We start from the raw sequence: 14,540 nt of genomic DNA on the forward strand, positions 1-14,540 counted from the left end.
TGCATCTATGCTTCCCAAAAGACAACCACGTCAGTGTTGCACAGAGCTCTCCTTAATAAGAATGTATGTGAATAAGGTTAGGAGATATCCTGGTAGCGGAACAAGTCCAAAAATGCAGGGACAGCCAGGGGTGAAACAGAGTCTCCCAGGGCTGACATAATAAAGAAAAGAAGCTAAAAAAGGCTGGCAAGCCTGTAAATTTGGTTTTTACCTGCAGAGTGAAGGTCTAACTACAACATGTTGTTATGGCCAACAGATATTACAATTATTTTTCTGAATCTTATGGACTGGTATGACATAAAACTGATTCACTGGAAAGCAATATCTATAGATGCGGACAGTATTAATTGCTTCTTTGTATAAAAACACGTGAGTCACAGACATCATTCTTTGTCTACCATACAGCTGATGTGCACAGTAGACAAACACTTTTTCAGCATGTTTCTCAGAATGAGGTCCCTTTTGACAGTAGTTAACAAGCCAAGGAATGCCTTTATTTAAATCCACATTAGAGGCAGAACATTTGTCTTTTCTACCTTAATCACTTGAACTATGTAAAGTAGTCCTTTTTTCTACCTTTTTTCTTTTCATTATGCTTCCACAAAACAAATTAAGACAAATGCTTGTTAAAGTCAGTTGTTCCTGTCTGGTGAGAAAGGTTTAACAACTGGAAAAAAAAGAAGACGATTGTCCCACAACACCAAATATCTTGAGCAATCTCTCTCACTCTACAACCTACCCTTTTGCCACCTTTCTCATTTTTTAAGTTCTTTGTGGGGATCTTGGGCTGATCATGACTATTCTATCACTGCATTCATTGATGCTCCGGGCCAAATTTCTTTGCATAGAAGCAGAACAGAATTTCAGAAGTAACCATGAAAATGGAATAAACGTCCCCAGAAAGAAAGAGATGTCAGATTTTATCTTACATTACCCATCTTATTTCTTTTGCATATTAGCAAACACATAGCACCACATACTAAAAAGATAAAATACTGAGTCTAGAAAACACTGCGCTGCAAACAGGTTCTGCTGCAAGCAGGTTTTCTGTGTAGAACATACTTAATGCATGAAGGAAGACACTTCAGTATTATAACAGGAAGGTACTGACGGAAGAGAAATAGGCTAAGAAAAGGGAGGAAAAAAAATAATTTCTGATCTGCCCCATATCCCTTTCTGGAAGGCTGGCCTTTCCACCTAGGAAGATACTCCAAAGCAGAAAAAGTAGCATAAAAAAAATACTCTTGAAAGGGCAATCAGAGAGAGAGAGCATACACACAGCCTTTGTTTTGAGTAGACTTTCCTGAATATTGCCTCAGCTGTCTGCTAAGCCCTCATGGAATTACCTTCCTTTTTATTAAAACAAGTAATAAAAACAATAAAAACCTTCCTCTTCATATTTTGGAGCCAGCAACTCTCCTCAGCACCAGCAGTTTCCAAACCTTTTATTGCACAAGCCCCTCCTTGCTCCATACAGACTTTGCACTGAACCCTGCTTTTGTTTCATGGCACTGGATCATCTGGGCCACTGGGCACCATGCAGCACTGGAGATACTCATGTGCTGCATCCTGTCCGTTTGTCACCCAACACGACCCCTTCCAGCTCCGTGCAGGTTACGTACCCGCCTTGGCTAGGATCTTACAGATGACAGCTGACGCAGCACTGTGTTACCTAAAGCCCATCAGTAATTAATGTGCAGTCACTCGTCAAGTCAATCTCTGCCTGAAGACAGTTCTCAGCACCTCCAGGCTAAAGGGGGATATGTACTCATTGTAGATGTGCTGCTTGTGTTTGCTATAGTAGGCTAGCACTAAATTACAGGCATATATAGAATGAGATTAATCAGAGCAAAATTCATATTCTTCCATTTGAAGAACACTATGGTTTTGGATAATGCTGCTAAAACAAGTAGTAAAAGGAAATTAAAATTAGCCCTCACAATTTCTCACAAGAAAAGAAGTTCCTTCCAAAATTCCACTGAAAATTGGTTTTGACCTGGCAGATTTATGAGACTTCGAAACTTTCAGTTGGAGCCTAAGCAATAGTTTGTTTTGTGTTTAGAATAATAATACTCCTTAACTGAGGCAAAGAGGGGCGGTGACACCACTATTTATGGCTTGTTGTCCCTCTCAGTTTCTGCACAGGGAATGCAGCTGGACTGGTAGTTGCTTTTACCATTACTGCACACTTTTCGTATTAGCAACCCTCATGTATTGAAAAACCGCGAAACTGCTCCTCCGAACAGAGGATTAATTAAAATTAAGAGCTTTTTGAAAATGGTGTTTTCGGTTGCTGTTGCTTGTCTTCTTGTTTAAGCCATTTGTGTGTGTTTGTTCCAAGTTTCCAAATTTTTCCCCCACAGCATAAACACTAGAAACTTTTAAGTCAAAGCTGAGATCTTCATACATTTTAGGATTCTCTCCTAAAGCACTAAATATCACAGTATTAGCAATAAACTGCCAGTCACCAGCATAGAAACTTGACAGAGCTGTTTTGTCTTCTCAAATGGCTTTCTACATGAACTGCTGGAAGCTTAGAAAGCTGAAAGTATCACAAAAAGTTAGTGTAACATTTTTGACAGGTGGACATACAAATATAGTTCAAAATTTAGTGTTCTTGCCTTTTTTTTATGATTGCTCAAAGTTTGTGTAACTCTAACCTGAGGTTTTCTTAATGTGCTGAAAGTACTTCTTTCTGTGCAACCTCCTAAAAACTGGCTTAGTAATGTACTTTGCCTTTTCTAAGTGGCAATAGTGAATAAAATGGGATTTTTTTCCTATTGAAAAGGCAATAGCATTGTTTCTCTTTTGTACAAGAATTCAAGAGCTGCAGAATCAATAGGCTGGTTTGTATCCCATCATCAGCAGATACTGGGCTGAAAGCCAGTTTCTTCACGATGGCTTTGTTTAGCCTATAGTTTTGGTTGTACTGTAATTCTAGCTAATTGATTGCTGGTTTGTTTGAGTTAGCACAACTGAAAATGGTAATGTAGGTGTCCAAGAAATACTTGGGGCAGAACAGTTCATTAATCAAAGTTACAGCATGTCCAAAACTTTAAACCAGTCCAGGTTAGGTTGGATATAACCCCTCCCACCTCTCTCCCACCTGACACTCGGGAACTCCCCATCTCCCTGGGGTCTGCTGCACTGGTGGAGGACAGCTCTCCTCAGGACCTAGGGTGTGGCATGTCAGTCTTTGGATTACAAATGAAAGCAAACAGAATTCCCGCAGACAAAGCAAACCTTCCACCCAGTCCCCAGCACCAAAGGGAGACAGGATGATGCAGTCACTAAAAAAGCAAAAGCAGATGCACTCAAGGACCTTACCCCCATTAGTGCAGACAGCTGAAGCAGCAAAGGTTACTGCAACTAAACCTTTCCTTTCACCTCTACTTTACATTTGAGTGTGAATGAAGCTGCTGTTTTCTGCCATTTTACATGTAATGACCACAGCATAGGGATGGTTCCTCATGCAGGACAGAACTGTGCAAAGCAGAACCATTGATCTACCAACAAAAATATGAACAGACACATACAATTACATTTATGCACCCAAATGAAGAAGGATGATGGTCATTCTGATATGAATGTAACAAGCCAAAATGCTAGATTTTTTAGCACTAGCCTATAAAAATAGCGGATAAGAAAAAGCATAACTGATCTGGACACTCATTACGGTATCTTGGACTGATGTAATAAAATAAGTGAAAAAATGGTACCATTCTTTAAGAGGGTCCTTTAAGAGAACTTGGAATTCAGGATCCCATGGCGTAGCTGCAGTCTCACTGGTGGACACTGTAACATAGATGGGATTTGGATATGTTTACTGTTCCATTGTCTGACTTTACCCCCGCGTAGCATGGTTCACTATGTGACACAATGGTCTGAGTCTTCATTGCTGTTCAGCTTTCACCACCCATAGAAGAGATGTAATGACAGAAAATTGTAACTTTGAATTTCATGGTGTAATGAGTTTGTAATAGCCAGGCTGGAATTTGAGCACTGGTCTCTTCGCTATTAGCTATGTGTTTTAACCCCAGAGCTACCCTGTTGCCCGCTGGTGAGCTTGCAGACTATCTAATATTGCTGTTATAAGGCATGAACTTCATAACAAATGTTGCATCTGACTTCAGAAACCAGATAATACTATACATACCTCTTCTGGAGAGTGGACATCAGGCTTGACTCTCTCTTATCTCTCTGGAATGGCTGACAGCAGCTCAGTGCAATTGGTTTGGGAGACCTTACATTTCTTATCTTTCCTCTTATAAGCATCAGTAAAAAACTTTAGTGTACTTATGATGGACTGAACTCAAACAGAGCTCATCCCTGCTGCCTATGCTCTGCCCACCACAGAGAGCCATAAGCAGTTTTCACAGTGCAGAATGATTAATGACAGCTCAGTGTGGGGATGCTGAAAGACTCAGACTCATGACTGATGCATGTGAAAAGACTGGTGAACAGGGGGTGGTCAGGTGTAAGAAGACAAATCCCATCACTGAAATCAGTGAAAGCTGCTGACAATTGTTTTTGCACACAGAGGCTATTCCTAAACACAAGAAAAGTTACTGCTACTAACTGTACTGCTCTGTTTCCTCTTCCTTTTGTCACAACCACCATCTTCCTACCATGATTAAAAAGGAAATCTGGAAGTAGGAAACAAGTCACGAGGCAGTCCCACCTTTATGTAAGGAGACTTCTATGTTCCATGGAAGTGTCATTCTTAAAATAAGGAGAGTGTTTCTAGTTTTAATAATTTTCATTAATAAATTGAACTTCACCAGTCAACCATTATATTGATCAATTTATTATATTTTATATATTTGACCTCCTTGTCCTAGGAGATCAACACCCCAAAACCAGATGACAGATGTGACCCTTGAGAGTTTATATGACACGTGAGGACAGAGAGAGCAGATGGCTAGAGGTGAGATTAAAGAGGGAATGATGTCCTTTGAATGAACAGCGAAAGGTTTTAGACTATTTGCCCATTTTTCTACTGCCTTCTTTTCTGCCACACAGATTTCTCTCCTCAGAGTACAGCAAAGAATACACCAAAAGTAAAGTGTCAAAACCAATGCTGTAATAGCAGCAGATTGGCTAAATGAAGTTAACACTCTTATAACTCCTTCCCTTAGAAGCCTCAGCCCCAAACCACTTCATACTGTCCTCTTTTTTTTTTTCTTTTTGTTTTTTTCTTAACGGTCTAACATTAGAAGGGGTGCCTTGATTGGTACAGCTTCCTTGATAAATCAGGCACTCCAAAATAAGGAAAACTTTAAGGAACAACAGCTCCATATCTGACACTATCCTTGCTATTCAAGTTAAAGAGATGACTCCATACTTTTACAGTATAATGACAAAACTGCATGAGATGTACACTGCCCTAGGGAAAAGACCAGGCAGAAGACCAAGACAGCAGCAGTTTTCTCCCGCAGTGGGAGGTAAGGGAGATGGTAAGTTTGACTCTCAGATTCACAGTTCACGTGCCTTCAACAAGGGCACAGTCCCATTTTCAGTTTCTGAGGGGCCTTCAACTTTCTTGTTCCTGCCATATGCCAGGAATTTCCCCTGTATTTACAGAAGTTACAATGAGCTTGTACTGAATATTCTGAGAAAAGCTTGTACTGTAAATGGGACATAGAAAAAAATCACCTTGCGAGGGAGCCAGCACAGCATATCACTGGAAACAATGGTCAGTGGCCCAGCCAAGTGTATGCAGCATGGATGGGAAATCCCAGCCCTGAGACAGTAGCCTTCCTGATCATCCCTCACCCACAAGACTGAATCTTCTGTTCCACTATGCTTGGCAGTGCTTTGCCCTTCATCTGTAAATCACTTGAAGAAAAACAGATTAATAAGAACCATATGTTAAGCATGTTTGAGAAAGACCCTCTCCTTATTAGAAGATGCTACAGGGAGGCACCCACAGGCTATATACTATGGAAATGATTATCATCCCTTTGAAGCTTCAGTTGATAGCAATGTTCCTGTTACATAGTGGAAGAGTTGTCTATGCTGAAAAAACACAGAACTCAACAGTAAAGTTAAGTACAGGAGGTTTTTTCAGAAACATTTACAGGGGTGGTTTTAATTTAGTTAAATCCATGCAATTTGTGTATAAGCAAGGTTGAAAATAAGAACTACAAAATTATTCTAAAAGAAAACGTCCATAGTCTTCACAACATGTAAGTCATTCTTGTTAAATAGATAGTGGTTAAAATGCCATATATCAAGATGGGTGGAGTTTTCCTAGCGGAGGCTCTAAAACTGTTTCCTCCTAACAAAATTTCAGAATCCTTTTGTCAGCACATATGATTTCCTGTGCTCTTTGCTGTATTCTAAGAGCCAAAATACGCATCCTATTGTAACAAAACTCCTTGCTTACCGAGAAAAACAAACAAGCAAACAGATCTGCATGGTGTCAGTACTGCAGGCAGCTTTTTGTATTTGTTGGAAGATCTCATTGGGTTATGGAACAGTAATTATTTGTAGGCACGATCAAACATTTTCAGCAGAGATCATAATGAAAAAAAATCTAAGACCTTTCCTCTTGTAGCTGCAAGGTTGAAATCTCCAATAGTAAACTGAAAACTGACCACTACTTCGTCAACGGTATGCAGCTATGCAAAACAAAGTCTGTTGATAAAGTGAAGATCAGCATCCCAGAATACCAAAACAGACTGCTCCCTCCCTACGAAGACATTCATCATTCCATCAGTGAAATATATTTACTACTCTGTGTCACTGTTAATAGTGGTATATTGGGGACAGAATATTTGAAGTAAAGCCTCTAGTAAAAGCAGTAAGTGGACAGACTGCCAGAATTCAGACAGAAATTGGGCCAGCCTAGAGGTTTAGAAGCTTCTAGGCTCCACTTCCACAAGACATAATCTGAGACAATTTAATAGTTTATTAACCTGTGGTTCCACGGGCAACCAAGCAAACCTAGTGTCCTATAGTGGTCAACAAAGAGGAAGTCTCACCCTGTCCTGGCCTCTCTTCTCCTGGCCCTGCTCCCATGCTACACACTTGATATCTGGACTCTTCTGAATGCTGCCCTAACCTAGCAGAAAACTGCCCAGCTCTTCTGCTGAGTAATTTCCTGCTGGGGTAGTGGGTTAGCCTCCCCTCAGCATGGAAACGAATGAATAGGAAGGGACAGGGTGGCATGTCCATGGGCAAGGGCAAGACTCTTCCATCTTGGTAGCTGTGAGCCTTGAGGTTGCACAGCTGCCTGAGGAACCACCGCTCAGTAAGTAACATCATGGCAAGAGTCAAAAAGGCTCCTGGAGTCACTCACCTCAGATGCTAAAAAGGACACTTGCTGATGACTTCAGCTAACAGTTTGATTTTACTAATTCCATGAGATTACAAAGTGGGTAAAGATGTCCTGCAGGCAAGTTTAGGAAATCCCTGTGTTATCTGGTTTGCAGCAGGGCATCTGACTAGCAGACATCCAAGAGAGAAGGACTGCATTGTGCTAGACTACAAATATATAACAAAAATTGTCTTCTGCAAATAAATTACAGTTGAGCAAACCAGATAAAATCCAGAGAAGTAAAAAATGACCATGTCTATGCTACAGGTCAACAGCAATATCAGAACTCAAATGCAGATCCCTTTAGGCCCTCCTGGCTCATTGTTCACAAGATCTCTCTCATTTTTCCCAACACCTTGGACCTATTAAGAGCTCCACTAGCTTATATTGTAGTGTCTGTAACTTACCAGTCAAAAGTCAAATCCATCAAGGCTGTGGAAGAAACCATTCAAGTGAACTGAAAATGCACACTAGACATTGGGCTTAAGAAAAAGATTTGGTTCAATTACAATTTTGATTCCAACGATACAGCGTTATTGTGTGTCAATTGCTAGAAAAGCCTGTGGGGTTTGCCATTTTGCTTATTTATGTATCGTTACAGATTTGTGCAGGACTGAATGGACAATCATTGTCTGCTACTGAGTTAAAGCTGTGGAGAATAGTCATGCTTCAAGAGAGTGAGGCTACTCTAGAAGGTAACTAATCTCTTAACTCTGTCTAAATAGCACACACAGTAGTTAGCATCAACTTAGGTACCTTTCTTAGATGTTTATTGACCTGTGTATCTACTCTGCTAGAGCAGACTGTATTCTGCTGAAGCCTTTTGAATTCCTACTCATGTTTTTGGTTTGCAGACCACACAAATTTCCCAGAATAAGGACAACCTCCAACACATTTTAATTTATGAAACATGTGCAGCCCATATGAGAAGAAGTGTATCCCAGAGGAATGGAAAATTATAGTATGCACAATGTGTGTATAAGGAGCAACTGGTGTTGAGGGTAATTAAATTTTGGCACTGATTAATTTCAACCCACAGTGTGCACTAATTAATCCACACAGTGCTCCTGTGAAAGAAATGCAGAAAGGTCTGAGATTGAGGGTTTGGCGATGGATGAAAATTGGCATATAGCAGATAGGGAGACAATTTTAAATGGATAGCTGCTTCAGATTGCCTCTATGAGTGGGCATTCTTGTTCTGGAGCAAGTATGACTTTTTCTAGCATGCTTAGTCCAAATGCAAAGCAGCTGGAACTCATTTAGAAAGAGAGAGGAAAAAACCCCACTTCTATTCCAGACAAAACCATCAAAATTCCCAAACCAGTTACTCATTAAATCTATAGACAAGCCTCAAAACCTATTATTTTATGTCCTGGAGTCCTTCAGTTTTTGCATATTTTTCACATCTGACAAGTGTGTTGGTATAATTCTGATGACACTCCCTCCAAAAGGGTACAGTAGAACTAGGAGCGTGCCAAAGGGGAACCAGGATGACTGCAAGCATGGCTCAGCATCTGCCCATGGAATGGCTAAGGCAGGCTAGCTTGCTTCAGCTGCAGATAACCTGTGCGTGTCGGGAGAGGGGGTTTATAAAATCACAACTAGGACAGAGAAGATGAATAAGGAACAATTGTTCATTATTTCTCACCATATAAACAAATTAATTTATCCAATGGCAGGTTTAAAAACAGATAAAAACAAGGGGAATATTTTTCCATACAACAAGAAATTGAGCTGTATGACTCACTGCTGAATTAAGTTTGGATGCGAAAAGCATTAACGGGTTCAAAATGGGATTAGGCAAGTCAATGGCAGAAAGGTCTATCGAGGGTAACTAAACAATGGCCCTAATGTAATATCAAGGGGAGGAAATGCCTGCAGCACTGATCGCTAGAAGAAAGGAAAGAGGAAGGGATCATTGCTCTGTTTCTTAAGCTCTTTCCCTAAGCTGTTGGTACTGGCCATTGTCCGAGACAGGTCAATGGGATGGTCAACCAGTGTGGGACTTCTTAAGCTGATGTTTTTGTGAGTTTTCAGTGACTGCATTTGTGCTTAAATGGATTTTAACATTACATTCAAAAGAAGTAATGGTAACATATTACGCAGAGAGTGCAGAGCACCAGAACTGGTTTTGGATCTTGTTTTGGATCCAATCCTTTTGCATTTCTTTTTTTTAGTAGCAAGTATGACAACCCAGTGATGTATGTGATTTCTACATATTTTCTATCTAAGGAGCTCTGCAGCTCTATGGGAGGGATGGTGAGCACTATCGCTATGGAGTAAGAAGGTAACTATAAATAAGTCAATTCTTTCCATGCCCTATATTTACTGGACTTAAAAAAATCTCTTGCTATAATAACCCAGATGAGTGAATGATTTCTTTATGAGGGTCTTGACATTTTGGGCATATCTGACTAATTGAATTTTATGGTCATTGTTCCAGAGGCTGTATATTGAGAATGAATTTGCCTTGTAACCTTCTGGCTCTAAAACTTGATTGAAATACACAACGAAGTCTTTATGGTCTTTCTGGACTCTGCCAATTCTACAGTTACCAAAAACAAAATGACAAGAAGCTCCTCTTGCTTTTCTGTTTATTTTCACATTTCACTGTGCTTTTTTCACTTGATAATGCATTTTACAGATTAAAACTCTCTCCAACCTGTTTTTAGTTCCAGTGCTATTAATGTAGGTATTAAAAAGAGGTTTTCAGTTAAGGATGCACAAATTCATTTTGCCTAATTTTGACGTAAAAAAACCCAAAAACAAAAACGGGATCAAAAGTTCAGTTTGACCTTTTTACGGTATCCTTTATGTTTACTAATGAGAGAATAATCAATGAAAAATAGATTGCAGCAAAAAATAGAAATGAATTCAGAAGAGAGAATATGTAATGAGGAAATGAACACTATGGTCACCTCACCCACATATACTGGGCCAATTTCTGTGGGATGGTGGAGTCTGCCATCCCTACTGTAGCACACAAGGTTCAATCTAAAAAAAACCCCAAACCCCCAAAAACATGGCCTGGGGGAAATAGTGAGTTTAAACTGCAGGAAAAATGTGAATTTACACTAATAAAGTCAATAAAAAGGAGACCAATAAGGTGTGAAGTGAACCACACTTTTTGCCAAAACCCAAGATTTAAAAAAAAAAAAAAAAAAAAAATCAAGCTTTATATAAAGGAACCAACTGATAGATGGTTTCTATATCTATTCTTATATTAAAAACAAATTTATATTTTGAAAAAAGTTGTGAAGGGATTAAAAATACACCTCCCAAAGGGACATCTTAACCTAAGAAAAACTGCAAGTAAGAACAAAAATATAGTGCATAGAATGATAAGCTATCAGCTAGCATTTTAATTACATTGTATATTACAAATGTTATGTCATTTAGGTGTTATTTAATGCTATACATATTATATATCCTCCAGCATTCAAATTGTTTTAGAAATTAAAATGCCAACACAAAACCAGATTCCATTGAACCTGTCTACGTAAAACATCTCTACTGAAATCCAAAGACATTCAACAGAGGGATGGTATGAGTGATTTCTAATATAGTCTGCTAATCACTTACAGAGTTTTCAGCAATACAAATTATATTAGAATTGTAGCCGTAGTAAAACATGCTTAAGGAAACAAAATTTGTTTGCTAATAATAGGCAAGGAAAAAAAGAGTAGATTTCTACCAAAATATAGAGAGCATATAAATTTCAGGAATGACATACGTGAGTGTCATGCATTTGTTGGAAGACTGTCAAAAAAAGAAGACGCAAATAAGCTGAGGAATTTTGTGTTGCACTGAAACAATCACCTTGTGATACTATTCAGGAGTTCACATACTATATGAGAAAAATATGAATAGCTTCTAAAAATAAGAAAGAATATTTTTAAAAATTCTATGGACAGCAGAGCCAAAGGAATGTTTTTTTTCCAGAAAATGCTAAAGGTTTGTTAAAAACAACAAGAGAGTTACAGCAAAAATGTAGCAGAGATGGAAGTGAAGGTTCTCAGTTTTCTCGGAAAGCAAGGCTTCCATGATCACTTTTCGTACCCCCAGACATTTTGGGGACTATAGAAACATTTCAGTCAAAATGAGCATGGGCTAAAAGTCTCAAAGGTAATTATAAACCCACAAGCTTTATTAAATTAGAGGTTGGGTAGAGGTATGATACCAAATAAATACTTTCACGTGGTAAAGGCACATAGGAATAAGCTAAGCTGTTCTAGATTCCCATTCCAGGTCTCCCATTCAACACTTAACTTGGCTGCAGACTAGCCAGGGAATATCACAGGAGCATGCTACTGCACATCAACGTCTTTCCCCTCACTGACCTGAGGATGCAAACCCTCCTCCCAGATACTGAAAACCTCAGTCTAGTTCCCTCCTCTGCTGGAGACAACCTGAAGATGTATTTCTAACTGCTAAGAAAAGGCTTAGACCACAGATGTACATGGCACAGAACCTGACAGTCCCACTTCCCAGGGGAGTGGGCGAGGGCTGAGGTCCCCCTCGCTCACGTGCCAATGGGGCAGTTCCAGTGGGCAGGACCCAGGAATCTGCTACAGCCTGGGAAGGACTCTCCTCTCTGAAACATTAGGAGGGGATGGCACCCCTGAGGAGGTGGGACTCAAACCCCTTCAGTAGGAGGAGAAACATGAACTCACATCCGAGGACAGTATTCCAGCAGATGAGCTCTTAGATAAACAGGCAATCCTGCTGATGGACTTTTTAAAGCCAGACTTCCTAGTCCTCCCTCTTTCCCTCTGCTCTCTCCTACCACTTCCTAAAATAAAATATTCCAACAGCGAAGAACTCATTTTACATTGAACACAGCAACGCTCTTTCATCTTTCCCTCATGTTCTGTACCACACAGTGCAATCTGAGGTGGCTCTGCTAGGGTTTTTGTGTCTGCTAGACACAGCAATCAACACATTTACATAGAAAGCTGTATGAACAACAGTGGTCTGAGAAATATACTACTGCAACTAGAGATGCCAAAATCTCTTTCCCCCCATTGTTTCTTCAATCAATGAAGAAATACAGAGAAGACAAAAAGAAATGGCATTACTTTATGTCTCTAACTGCTTTACACACACCCACATACCTCAGCAGGATTCCTGGAAATAATGCAAAGCCTCTCCAGCGCTTAAGATACAGTGCCTCCAAATACAACAGAAGATCTCTACAGTTAATAAGCAGGAAAATTTGCATAAAAATGGAAACTAATTTATCTCACCATAAAGAAAATGTTCTGTATCTGGCAAGCAGTACAAGCCTGAATTTGCATACACTTCTTTGCAAATAGTACTACAAGTACTGTCAGAGGCATTCTGCTGCTACTGTGAAAAAAAGCAGACAGCATTTAGCTCAAATGTTATTTGTTGCTCAATGAACGGGGTGTTTTAGGACATACGTCAACAAAAGACACCTATCTTATCCAATTTTGTTTTAAGCATAAGTATGTGTAAGATATTATAAGAAAAAAAAAATTGTCATGTTTTGCCATTTGCTCATCAGCTTCTTGATTTTTTTCTGTAGAATGGCAAAACAAAGCCATGCTATGTTCTCAGCAGGGCTATTTTCATAGTGGAACAAGTTTCAGAGTAGTGACTTGGTACTCTTCCACTATTGAAAACATAAAAATAAAAAACTGATTCCTTGTCCTTCCTTCAAAGAGCTGGAAGACAGAATTGCCAGTGATATTCCCGGTATCTCTGTGAGCAAAAAACAACAATAGCAAAAGCTTAGCATACATAATAGAGGAAGGAAGAGACAATGAAAGCAATGCTTGTGTTTATTTTGTGCAGTGTATGCACTCAACTGTCACTGACTTCAATGCAAATGCCATTTTCCACAACATCTACAGTATGAGACTGACACTGTAGGAGCCATAGCCTAAAGTGGGAAGCACAGTATAAAATTAGCCAGGCAGATGACTAGCAGTCTCCTTGGAAGGTACCACAATGTGGGATGGCAACAGACTCCTTATGCCTAATCTGCCCTACTAGGAGTTTTCCCATATTCTCTTTTTCTCCCGTTTTGCCTTTAAATAAATGAAATAGCAATAGGAAAGCAATAGGTCCCCTAGCTACAGTAAACACAGGTGGACAAAACAGATTAAAAGTTCACTTCTTATGATCTTGTAATCAAAGAAAATAAAAAGCTCATGCTGGGACTTGGTGTGGCATTTTGGAACACAGCTTGCTTTCCCAGCTTACTTGTCTGACCTCTGTACCAAATACCAAAAACTATCAATACAATATGCAGAAATGATGTCAGCCCTTTGACATGGAGAGTAAGGGATGGGTCATTTGGGATATTTGTTTTAATGACATCACAATCACAGATTGTGTGCTTTGAATTAAATAGCTTTTTAGCTTAAAAAACTCTACTGACCTTTCAAAACACTCATTTATTTTTGTCTGGCACCCCACTATGCTCCCTAGCACTATTGCCATTTAAATGACTTCACAGCTGATGTAGTAAACACATTCAAAGATATAAACACCTTGGTTTTATTTTAAAATGGAAACAAATATTACTGTCTTTGTCTCAAAAAACAACTAAGAATTAAAAATCAGTTCCTGGTAACTGCAATGGAAAGCCAGAAGTGGCATGTGCAATGTCACTACGAATCAAACTCATATGGAATCAGATCTGCCAATAAGAGTCATTTGCCTCACAAAAACTGCACCTCCAAAAAATAATTCCATAGTTTATACCTCTGACTGTAATAAAAACGAATGAGATGCAAACAAATGTCTGTAGCTTACATGCACTGAACTGAATGGCCACTGACATCAGTGCAGATTCTACCTTCCATAGGCTTTACAAGTTGATGCTGGTGCTGTAGGATCCAGTATTATGTACCATTAATGAAAGCTAGACATGAAAATAAAATCTGAATTAATACAATATCTTAAAATATATTACTCTAAATGGTCATCTCAAAACTAAACTAAAATTTTCATTTTGATTTCAAGTTTTCACTATACTTACCTACTTACCATCCCTATTTTCAAATTCATAAAGATGGGATCTACACTAAAACTAGATTTTTGGTTTGAAACTGACTGCAAAACGCCAAATATTTTCTATCTGAATTATTTCCTTTCTCTCTTTCTTCTCCCCAGGCCCCCACTGTATTTCTTTACACATTTGAAGTATCCCAGACTGTCTTCCATGTACTGTGATAAAATGCAGCAGGGA

This window comes from Harpia harpyja, chromosome 4 (assembly GCF_026419915.1).
Source record: "Harpia harpyja isolate bHarHar1 chromosome 4, bHarHar1 primary haplotype, whole genome shotgun sequence".
NCBI classification, from domain to species: domain Eukaryota; kingdom Metazoa; phylum Chordata; class Aves; order Accipitriformes; family Accipitridae; genus Harpia; species Harpia harpyja.